The sequence below is a fragment of the Tursiops truncatus genome, chromosome 7 (assembly GCF_011762595.2).
Source record: "Tursiops truncatus isolate mTurTru1 chromosome 7, mTurTru1.mat.Y, whole genome shotgun sequence".
NCBI lineage: Eukaryota > Metazoa > Chordata > Mammalia > Artiodactyla > Delphinidae > Tursiops > Tursiops truncatus.
In genome coordinates, this window is record NC_047040.1 from 79,370,952 (window position 1) to 79,382,748 (window position 11,797).

The following is an 11,797-nucleotide window of genomic DNA, read 5'->3' on the forward strand; positions in this document are numbered from 1 at the left end:
AAGTCACTGGATTATTGCTTGATCTTTTGGTTATAACAGGCTCGCCCTACCCTAAGTAATGCATGTGGATTTTAGCTTTTCAGCCTCTGTACCTAGAAATGTTGTTTGGGTTTAGAAGAGCAAGCCAATCCATTGTGCTCTCCGAAACAGGGGTCCTCTCCTCTCCCTTCAAAACACACTCTTTCTCTCCTTTTCTCTCCCTCATGTCTCTCATCTCACACAACCAAACATGCACACACACACAGAGTCTATCTTATTCATTGTTGAATTGTCAGTGCCTAACATAAGACCTAGTGTGTCATAGACGTTTAACAAATATTTGGTTAATGAATAAATAAATGAAGACATCTTCACATTTGAGGAGTATTATGAGGACAGCTTATAATTTTGTCTTTGACATATTTCATTGGAAGGTGTGGTTTGAAACCTTGGAAAGGATTTCAACATCTTGTGATGGGGTTAAGGGCATTCTGTTAGCAGAGAAGTATGCTTAAAGTACGGCAGCATAATAGGGGTGAACATAGTGAGCTTACTGTTATATATGGTGAGAAGGCTGAAGAGAAGGGGCTTCGTTTGAGATTGGATTCAGATTGGGCAAATTCTTAAATGCTATACTAGGGCATTAGCAATTCTGTAAGCCAAGAAAACATCAAAGGTTTTTTTGTTTCTGGTTTTGATTTTTGCTCTCGCGTTGTACTGACATGCTTGGATCTGCCTTTTAGAGAATGAAGTGCTGGCAGTGTGGAGGAGAAGACTGGAGGTGAGAGAGCCTGGGAGCAGAGAGGTCAGGTAAGGGGCTATTTGAATTGCCCAGGAAAGAACCATGGATATTTAAATTTGGCAGAGCTAAGGGATACATTTGAGAGATATTTTGGAGATAAAATTAATAGAACTGGGTGACTTATTGGATGATAAGTAGAGAGAATTTCTAGTTTGTAGATTGAGTTGATAGTGCTATTAACTTAAGACAAGAAGTGCAAACAAGGAAGTAAATTGTGTTTGGGGGGGGATGAAGTAATAAAATTTGTCTTTCAGACTATTGCATTACCTTTTAGGAAATGGAAATATTAAGTAGCTAGATGGAAACATGGGTCTGGAATTCAAGAAACAGATTAAGACACTGGTGACTTGGAAGTCATGAGCAATCTATTAGTATGTCTCAGGAGGTGATCTATGAATATTTGCATCCAAGATACTTGCTTCGAGATGCTTGTAAAAATGAAGATTCTTGGGCCTCATCGCAGATATAGTCAATCAGATTGCCTGGAGGATGCGGCCCAGGAATCTGATTTTCTAAAAATTTTCTTGGGTTATTTTAATGCATTAAAATTTTTGAGAACCAAGGATAAAGGTGATAACCAAAGCCTAATGGTAGATAAGATTATCTGGGAGAAAGTATCAAGTAAGGAGAGATTATGGACAAATGCACAAGGATATGGACAAGAATGGTATTGGACTGCAGAAACTGCAGAGTTTAAAAACTGTTTAAAGAGGAGAAAAAAGAAGAGATTCTTAAGAGTAGAGAAGTAGCAGTAGGAAGAGAAAAGTTTTAGGGAGGCGATGTGGTGAGGGCTCCAGAGAGAGAAACATCATGTTCTGTAAAGCGATCACCTAGAATGAGACAGAGAAAAGGATACTGGCTTCCTCAGTTTGTTGGCCATCACTGACCCCTGAGGTAGCAGTTTCAGTGAACTGAAGGGAGTGAAATAACATGATGTCACTAAAGCATTAAAGGAACTCAGGATTCAGAGATAGACTATTTTGAGACTATTTTCCTTTTATAAGGGAACAATATATATTTGTTTATACCTCAATGTAATTTCTATTTCAAACTCTCATTCTTCTTTGGAAGAGAAAATATGGTGTTAGTTGGGGACTTTCCCCTGTACCTGTTTCTCGTAGAATGTGCAGCTTACCACTCTGTGCTCAGGTGGGTCCAGGCAGATCATTGCTGAGATGTCTCTTGGCCCATCTTCAAGGCTCCTTCCAACCTGACAGCTTTCTCTCTCCTCATGAGTCATATTCGACTGGGGGTGCCTGTGGGACAGGTGTGGCCTGGTGTGTAGAATTTCACCAAGCGGACACTTCGTCTTGGAGTACACCCTCTTTCCGGGGTTTACTGTTGAACATTGCATACCCATCCTGGAGATCTGTTGTGCACCAAGGCTATCGTGTGACCCCTCTCAGACACCAGTCCCAGGGTGCCTGCTTCTCCCCTTGAAACCCTGTTCCTCCTCCCCAGATGCCATTCTTTTTTTAATTTATTTTTGGCTGGTTGGGTCTTTGTTACTGCACGTGGGCTTTCTCTAGTTGCGGCGAGCAGGGGCTACTCTTCATTGCGGTGCATGGGATTCTCATCGCGGTAGCTTCTCTCGTTGCAGAGCAGGGGCTCTAGACGCGCAGGCTTCAGTAGTTGTGGCTCGCAGGCTCTAGAGCGCAGACTCAGTAGTTGTGGCGCATGGGCTTAGTTGCATCACTGCATCACTTAGTTGCATCCAGGTATTGAACCTGTGTCCCCTGCATTGGCAGGCGGATTCTTAACCACTGCGCCACCAGGGAAACCCCCAGATGCCATTCTAAATGTGTTGCACATACTATACACACACTCTTCACTTAATCCTCAAAGTAATATCACAAGATCGTTACTATTATTGGTAACTTACCTTTAGCAAGAGTCACAGCTTGAGCCTAACCTCGATTTGAGGATTGTGTGTGTGAGTGCACCTGGAAAATGAGGAGGTGAGAGAGGCCTACGTAGCTGGGGAAGGCCCAGTGTGAGGAGGGAAGCTCTTTCAAAGAGGAGAAAGTCCAAACATGATGTGTGGAGAGTATACAGGAATGATTCCAAGGGTGACTAGGTGTCTGTCAGATGCTCCTTGGCTTAACTCCCGTGCAGTCCTGCCAAGTCCTAGGGTGAGGGGTGTAACAACAGAGCTTATGTAAATTAAAAGAGTCATTTCTCTAAACTCCCCCATGGGACATTGACATGCAAATTGTCAATTACATTGGGAACTGCTGGTGCCTGTAGGAGAAGCAGTAGTACAGGCGGTAGCAGATTGTCTATGGTGATGGCAATGATGTTAAAGACAGAGGCATCTTTTTTGTTAGTATATTCTGTCTGGCTTTGATAATCAGCAACCTTGCTACAGATACGGATACTCTTAAGCCTTGGGCAATCGCAACCTTACAGCCTCTGGAAGGCAACAGTGGACAACATTGGCATAGATGCCACTTTCAGCATCCACAGAAGACACGGGTACCCCTCTAGTGGGCAAGAGGAGGAAGGGAGAAACGTGGTTGTATGCTATGTGACAGACAGGAGGACTAGGTCTTGGAGCACTGAGCAAATAGAAGGAGGATTTGGGAGGTATTCGACAGGGGGTAAATCTCCCACCAGGCAGGTCAGGATGTAGTCATAAGACTACTACTTCTATCAGTTATTAATTAGTCTTTTTTTTCTTTCTTTTTTTTTTTTTTTACTTATCTGGGGTATAGTGAAGAAAATAGATGAAATTGATGAGAAAACCAAGGTTCAGCGAATTAAGAAAACGTGTGCAAAACTCTATACACAGCTAATGAATTGTGGGATCATTTGTCCACTCATGCTGCCATCTTCCTATCTGGGGCAAAAGAGAAGATGCCAGGGGAGAAAAAAAAGATTGTAATTATCTAACAGTAATCGATGGCAGGGTCTTGGATAAATTGGGAGAGGATAAGATTAAGAGGGTAGCTGGAGGAATTAATTAAAGACATTTAGAAAATGGAATATAAGAAACTCAAGCAGAAGTATTTCAGACAAAAGATTATAAACATATGGAATTAGATAAGAAAGCTAGCTGAATTTTCAGCATACAAAGTAATTAAAGAAAGACATCTGGAACAGGAGAGAAATAAGAGAAGTATAGGAAATAAAAGGTAGGTTTGTGATAAACTAGAGTATGCTGGTAAGGCCAGATGTGTTTTTTTTTTCTCCTTTGCTTGACATATATTATGTCTTTCTTAACCACAGTCCCAAATATTGCACATTTCAACATGTTATATTTGTTTCTGGAAATATCTAGGAACTATATAAATATATCTGCCAAAGCAAATGATTCAAAGATCCACATGATCTGTTTCTCACGGCTAACTTAGCCTGTATCTAGCTTCCCACAAAAGTCTAGAACGTTCGTTTGTGATTACATATTTTGGCCACAAAAATAACGAAAATGGCTATGTAATATGGTTTTCTATAGCAATAGGAAGCAATATCCACTAAATTACCCCTACAAATGTCTTTCCTCATGGTCTTCTCCTCGTGTTAAGACATGAAGCAAGGCAATTTTGATGATGAGGGGTAGAGGTGCATTATCCTTTTATTTCTGAGTGCACTGGAGGTTAATCACATCTGTGTGAATGACGAGAATATCTCATTATACATGGATTCTTCTCATTTGTGTTTGAAGTGTAACTTCAGCTTATGGAATATCTTTGGTCATTGCCTAAACTATGTGGAGGTGTAGATGGCTGCTGATGTGATGTGACGGGGGGAGCCACCGAAGAAAGGCCTGCTCACCCCCAGATATTTTTTGCTCTGACTGGCTGGCTATGGGAATCACTGAGTGCTGTCATTTTCTGAAAGGACAAGAGACTCAGTGACTGAATAGACTTTATGATGAAATATATCCGTTTTGCCTTGTTTAAGAATGTATTGTTTACGCACAGGGAATTGGGGATACCAAATCCTTAGATGGGAACGTGGTGCAGCTAAATTGTCTCTGGCACAAAAAAGAGAGCAATGATGCAGAATCATTCTGGCCAGAGAAACAGCCTCACAACAAAAGGATCTGTGGGGCTGGGCTCTGTCATTTTCAAGGTTTACTGGTAAAGTATGTGTGGTACAGCTGCTATGACTCTGAGCAAGCTGTTGTCCTTGGATCGGTTTTTCAGGAAAAAAAGATTTACTCAAAGCATCCTTTAATGTGGAGAGATACATTGTTTACTCTTTAACCTCTGAAAGGTTAGATATCTTGACAGATCTGAGAGGATTTCGCATTCACATTATTATAGTCATTGATTTATTCAATAAGTATTTATTGAACAATTACTAAGTACCAGACTCTATACTAGGTAGTGGAAACGTAAGAACAAATAAGGGAACATTCCAGTCTTTGAACATCTCAGAGTTTAATGAGAAAAGGAGGACAGTGCAAAAACCCCAAAAATATTAAAAGAAAATGAAATAATAAAGTCTTATCAGCAATTGCATAGACCAGCTATACAAAGTATTGGGATAAAAGGTAACTAATCATTCCTAGAAGGAATCAGGAAAGATTCAAAGAAATTATATTTGAGTTGAGTGAGTTTAATTTTTCAAAGGAGCAGAGAAGTTAAGAGTATTCTAGCATAGGGAGAAATTGCTCATTAAGATAGTAGTACTGCTATGGAGTGAATGTTTGTATCACCCCCAAATTCATATGTTGAAACCTAATCCCCAGGGTGATGCTATTTGAAGGGAAAGTCTTTGGGAGGTAATTAGGCCATCAAGGTGGAGCCTTCATGTTGAGATTATTGCCTTTATGAGAAAAGATGCAAGGGAGCTTTCTCTCTCTCTCTTTCTCCCCTCTCTGCCATGTGAAGACACAACAAGATGACCAACTACAAAGCAGGAAGTGCCCTCACCATACACCAGATCTGCGAGGACCTTGATCTTACACTTCCTAGCCTCCAGAGCCATGAGAAATAAATGTCTGTTGTTTAAGCCACCTAGTCTATGATATCTTATTATAGCAACCCAAGCAGACTAAGTACTCACTAACTCATCAGAATAGATGTTGTAAATCATAGTGGTTAGTTGTCACTAAGCAAAGACTGAGAGATGGTAACACTCAACAGATAAATTTCACTGGGCTGGAACATGAAGAATTTTCTAGGGAAAATGGTCCAGAATTAATGGAAGTCCCACACTTTATGAAAGCACTGGGAAGCCTGATGGATGAGCAGCTGTCATGGAAGAAAGGATGCCAATAGAAAGGCAAAGACCAATAAAAATAAATTTTGCCTACTTAATAATTTTTCTTAGGCTTAGTCCTAATCAATTTCATCCCACCAGAGCCCATGTATCCAAATCAAGATGACATTAAAAATATGGAAAAATCAAAATCGATACCCATGGCTCTAATAAAGAGCTGAACTCAGCATGTACCATAGAGGCATCAAGATCTAACTCCAAGCCTTTTAAATTCTGTAAAGTGATGAGCTTTGAAAGCATGCTGTGCCTGCTCCAGAATGTCACTTAACTGTTGTGAAAGTCACAGCATATTCCTGTCACTCCCAGTTTGCATAGTTTAGGAAACCAAATACATACATATATATATATATTAACATCTTTATTGGAGTATAATTGCTTTACAATGTTCTATTAGTTTCTGCTGTATAACAAAGTGAATCAGCTATATGTATACATATATCCCCATATCCCCTCTGTCTTGCATCTCCCTCCCACCATCCCTATCCCACCCCTCTAGGTGGTCACAAAGCACCGAGCTGATCTCCCTCTGCTATGTGGCTTCTTCCCACTAGCTATCTATTTTACATTCGGTAGTGTATATATGTACATGTTACTCTCTCACTTCATCCCAGCTTACCCTTCTCCCTCCCCATGACCTGAAGTCCATTCTCTACCTCTGTGTCTTTATTCCTGTCCTGCCACTAGGTCCATCAGAACCTTTTTTTTTTTTTTTTTTTTTTAGATTCCATATATATGTGTTAGCATACAGGATTTGTTTTTCTCTTTCTGACTTACTTCACTCTGTATGACAGACTCTAGGTCCATCCACCTCACTACAAATAACTCAATTTCGTTTCTTTTTATGGCTCAGCAATATTCCATTGTATATATGTGCCATATCTTCTTTATCCATTCATCTGTTGATGGACACTTAGGTTGCTTCCTTGTCCTGGCTATTGTAAATAGAGCTACAATGTACATTGTGGTACATGACTCTTTCTGAATTATGGTTTTCTCAGGGTATATGCCCAGTAGTGGGATTGCTGGGTCATATTATTTTTAGTTTCTTAAGACCCTCCATATGGTTCTCCATAGCGGCTGTATCAGTTTACATTCCCACCAACAGTGCAAGAGGGTTCCCTTTTCTCCACACCCTCTCCAGCATTTACTGTTTGTAGATTTTTTGATGATGGCCAATCTGACCGGTGTGAGGTGATACCTCATTGTGGTTTTGATTTGCATTCCTCTAATGATTAGTGATGTTGAGCATCCTTTATGTGTTTGTTGGAAATCTGTATATCTTCTTTGGAGAAATGCCTATTTAGATCTTCTGCCCATTTTTGGATTGGGATTTTTGCTTTTTTGTTATTGAGTTGCATGCACTGCTACTCTAATTTGGAGATTAATCCTTTGTCATTGCTTTGTTTGCAAATATTTTCTCCCATTCTGAGTGTTGTCTTTTCATCTTGTTTATGCTTTCCTTTGTTGTACAAAAGCTTTTAAGTTTCATTAGGTCCCATTTGTTTATTTTTATTTCCATTTCTCTAGGAGGTGGGTCAAAAAGGATCTTGCTGTGATTTATGTCATAGAGTATTCTGCCTGTGTTTTTCTCTAAGAGTTTACAGTGTCTGGCCATATATTTAGGTCTTTAATCTATTTTGAGTTTATTTTTGTGTATGGTGTTAGGGAGTGTTCTAATTTCATTCATTTACATGTAGCTGTCCAGTTTTCCCAGCACCACTTATTGAAGAGGCCGTCTTTTCTCCATTGTATATTCTTGCCTCCTTTATCAAAGATAAGGTGACCATATGTGTGTGGGTTTATCTCTGGGCTTTGTGTCCTGTTCCATTGATCCATATTTCTGTTTTTGTGCCAGTACCATACTGTCTTGATTGCTGTAGCTTTGTAGTATAGCCTGAAGTCAGGGAGGCTGATTTCTCCAGTTTCGTTTTTCTTCCTCAAGATTGCTTTGATATTCAGGGTCTTTTGTGTTTCCATACAGATTGTAAAATATTTTGTTCTAGTTCTGTAAAAAATACCATGGGTAGTTTGATAGGGATTGCATTGAATCTGTAGATTGCTTTGGGTAGTATAATCATTTTCACAATGTTGATTCTTCCAGTCCAAAAACATGGTATATCTCTCCATCTGTTTATATCATCTTTGATTTCTTTCATCAGTGCTTTATAGTTTTTTAAGTACAGGTTTTTTGCCAACTTAGGTACGTTTATTCCTAGGTATTTTATTCTTTTTCTTGCAGTGGTAAATGGGAGTTTTTCCTTAATTTCTCTTTCAGATTTTTTTGTTATTAGTGTATAGGCAAGCAAGGGATATCTGTGCATTAATTTTGTACCCTGCTACTTTACCAAATTCATTGATTAGCTCTAGTAGTTTTCTGGTAGCATCTTTAGGATTCTCTATGTATAGTATCATGTCATCTGCAAACAGTGACAAGTTTTACTTCTTTTCCAATTTGTGTTCCTTTTATTTCTTTTTCTTCTCTGATTGCTGTGGCTAAAACTTCCAAAACTATGTTGAATAATAGTGGTGAGAGTGAACAACCTTGTCTTGTTCCTGATCTTAGAGAAAATGTTTTCAGTTTTTCACCATTGAGAACAATGTTGGCTGTGGGTTTGTCATATATGGCCTTTATTATGTTGAGGTAGGTTCCCTCTATGCCTACTTTCTGGAGAGTTTTTATCATAAATGGGTGTTGAATTTTGTCAAAAGCTTTTTCTGCATCTATTGAGATGATCATATGGTTTTTTCCTTCAATTTGTTAATATGATGTATCACATTGATTGATTTGCATATTTTGAAGAATCCTTGAATTCCTGGGATAAACCCCACTTGATCATGGTGTATGATCCTTTTAATGTGCTGTTGGATTCTGTTTGCTAGTATTTTGTTGAGGATATTTCCATCTATGTTCATCAGTGATATTGGCTGGTGGTTTCCTTTTTTTTTTTTTTTTTTTTTTTTGCGGTATGTGGGCCTCTCACTGTTGTGGCCTCTCCCGTTGCAGAGCACAGCCTCCGGACGCACAGGCTCAGTGGCCATGGCTCACGAGCCCAGCCACTCCGCAGCATGTGTGATCTTCCCGGACTGGGGCATGAACCCGTGTCCCCTGCATCGGCAGGTGGACTCTTATCCACTGGGCCACCAGGGAAGCCCTAGTTTCCTTTTTTTGTGACTTCTTTGTCTGCTTTTGGTATCAGGGTGATGGTGGCCTCTTAAATTGAGTTTTGGAGTGTTCCTCCCTCTGCTGTATTTTGTAAGAGTTTTGGTAGACTTTACCTGTGAAGTCATCTGGTCCTGGGCTTTTGTTTGTTGGAAGATTTTTAATCACAGTTTCAATTTCAGTGCTTGTGATTAGTCTGTTTATATTTTCTATTTCTTCCTGGATCAGTCTCAGAAGGTTGTGCTTTTCTAAGAATTTGTCAATTTCTTCCAGGTTGTCCATTTTATTGGCATATAGTTGCTTGTAGTAATCTCTCATGATTCCTTGTATTTCTGCAGTGTCAGCTGTAATTTCTCCTTTTTCATTTCTAATTCTGTTGATTTAAGTCTTCTCCCTTTTTTTCTTATGAGTCTGGCTAATGGTTTATCAATTTTGTTTATTTTCTCAAAGAACCAGCTTTTAGTTTTACTGATCTTTGCAATTGTTTCCTTCATTTCTTTTTCATTTATTTCTGATCTGATTTTTATGATTTCTTTCCTTCTGCTAACTTTGGGGTTTTTTTTGTTTTCTTTCTCTAATTGCCTTAGGTGTAAGGTTAGGTTGTTTACTTGAGATTTTTCTTGTTTCTTGAGGTAGGATTGATTTTATTGCTATAAACTTCCCTCTTAGAACTGCTCTTGCTGCATCCCATAGGTTTTGGGTCATCGTGTTTTTATTGTCATTTGTTTCTAGGTATTTTTTTATTTCTACAGTGATATCTTGGTTAGTTAATAGTGTATTGTTTAGCCTCCATGTGTTTGTATTTTTTACAGATTTTTTCCTGTAATTGATATCTAGTGTCATGGCGTTGTTGTTGGACAAGATACTTGATATGATTTCAATTTTCTTAAATATACCAAGACTTGATTTGTGACCCACGATATGATCTATCCTGGAGAGTGTTCCATGAGCGCTTGAGAAGAAAGTGTTATCTATTGTTTTTGGATGGAATGTCCTATAAATATCAATTAAGTCCACCTTGTTTAATGTGTCATTTAAAGCTTGTGTTTCCTTATTTATTTTCATTTTGGATGATCTGTCCATTGGTGAAACAGGGGTATTAAAGTCCCCTACTATGACTGTGTTACTGTCAAGTTCCCCTTTTATGGCTGTTAGTATTTGCCTTATGTATTGAGGTGCTCTTATACTGGGTTCACAAATATTTACAATTGTTATATCTTCTTCTTTGTTTGATCCGTTGATTATTATGTAGTGTCCTTCTTTGTCTCTTGTAATAGTCTTTATTTTAAAGTCTCTTTTGTCTGATATGAGAATTGCTACTCCAGCTTACTTTAGATTTCCATTTGCACAGAATATCTTTTTCCATCCCCTCATTTTCAGTCTCTATGTGTCCCTAGGTCTGAAGTGGGTTTCTTGTAGACAGCATATATACAGGTCTTGTTTTTGTATCCATTCTGCCAGTCTGTGCCTTTTGGTTGGAGCATTTAATCCATTTATATTTAAAGTAGTTATCGATATGTATATTCCTATTACTATTTTCTTAATTGTTATGGATATGTTATTGTAGGTTTTTTCCTTCTCTTGTGTTTCCTGCCTAGAGAAGTTCCTTTAGCATTTGTTGTAAACCTAGTTTGGTGGTGCTGAATTCTCTTAACTTTTGCTTGTCTGTAAAGGTTTTAATTTCTCCATCAAATGTGAATGAGATTCTTGATGGGTAGAGTAATCTTGGTTGTACTTTTTTCCCTTTCTTCACTTTCAATATGTCCTGCCACTCTCTTCTGGCTTGCAGTTTCTGCTGAAAGATCAGCTGTTAACCTTGTGGGGATTCCCTTATATGTTATTTGTTTTCTTTCGCTTGCTTCTTTTAATATTTTTTCTTTGTATTTAATTTTTGATAATTTGATTAATATGTGTCTTTGCATGTTTCTCTTTGGATTTATCCTGCATTGGACTCTCTGTGTTTCCCGGACTTGACTGACTCTTTCCTATCCCATGTTAGGGAAGTTTTCAACTATAATCTCTTCAAATATTTTCTCAGACCCTTTCTTTTTCTCTTCTTCTTCTCTTGGGATGCCTATAATTTGAATGTTGGTGTGTTTAATGTTGTCCCTGTGGTCTCTGAGGCTGTCCTCAATTCATTTCATTCTTTTTCCTTTATTCTGCTCTGCGGTAGTTATTTCCACTATTTTATCTCCCAGGTCACTTATCCGTTCTTCTGCCTCAGTTATTCTGCTATTGATTCCTTCTAGAGAATTTTTAATTTCATTTATTGTGTTGTTCATCATTGTTTGTTTGCTCTTTAGTTCTTGTTAACGTTCCTTGTATTTTCTCCATTCTATTTCCAAGATTTTGGATCATCTTTATTATCATTACTCTGAATTCTTTTTCAGGTAGAGTGCCTGTTTACTCTTCATTTGTTTGGTCTGGTGGGTTTTTGCCTTGCTCCTTCATTTGCTGCATATTTCTCTGTCTTTTCATTTTGTTTAACTTACTGTGTTTGGGGTCTCCTTTTCACAGGCTGTAGGTTCATAGTTCTTGTTGTTTTTGGTGTCTGCCCCCAGTGGGTGAGGTTGGTTCAGTGACTTGTGTAGGCTTCCTGGCGGAGGGGATTGGTGCCTGTATTCTGG

General features: G+C 38.7%; 1 long non-coding RNA gene across 1 annotated transcript; it reads left to right on the top strand.

Annotated features, from left to right (window-relative positions):
• The first annotated feature begins 520 nt into the window (after nucleotides 1-520).
• LOC109547820 (uncharacterized) lies at nucleotides 521-5,744 on the top strand. Its single transcript, XR_002173748.2, has 2 exons — nucleotides 521-789; nucleotides 5,620-5,744. It is a non-coding gene; the product is annotated as an uncharacterized lncRNA (long non-coding RNA).
• Nucleotides 5,745-11,797: the final 6,053 nt, after the last annotated feature.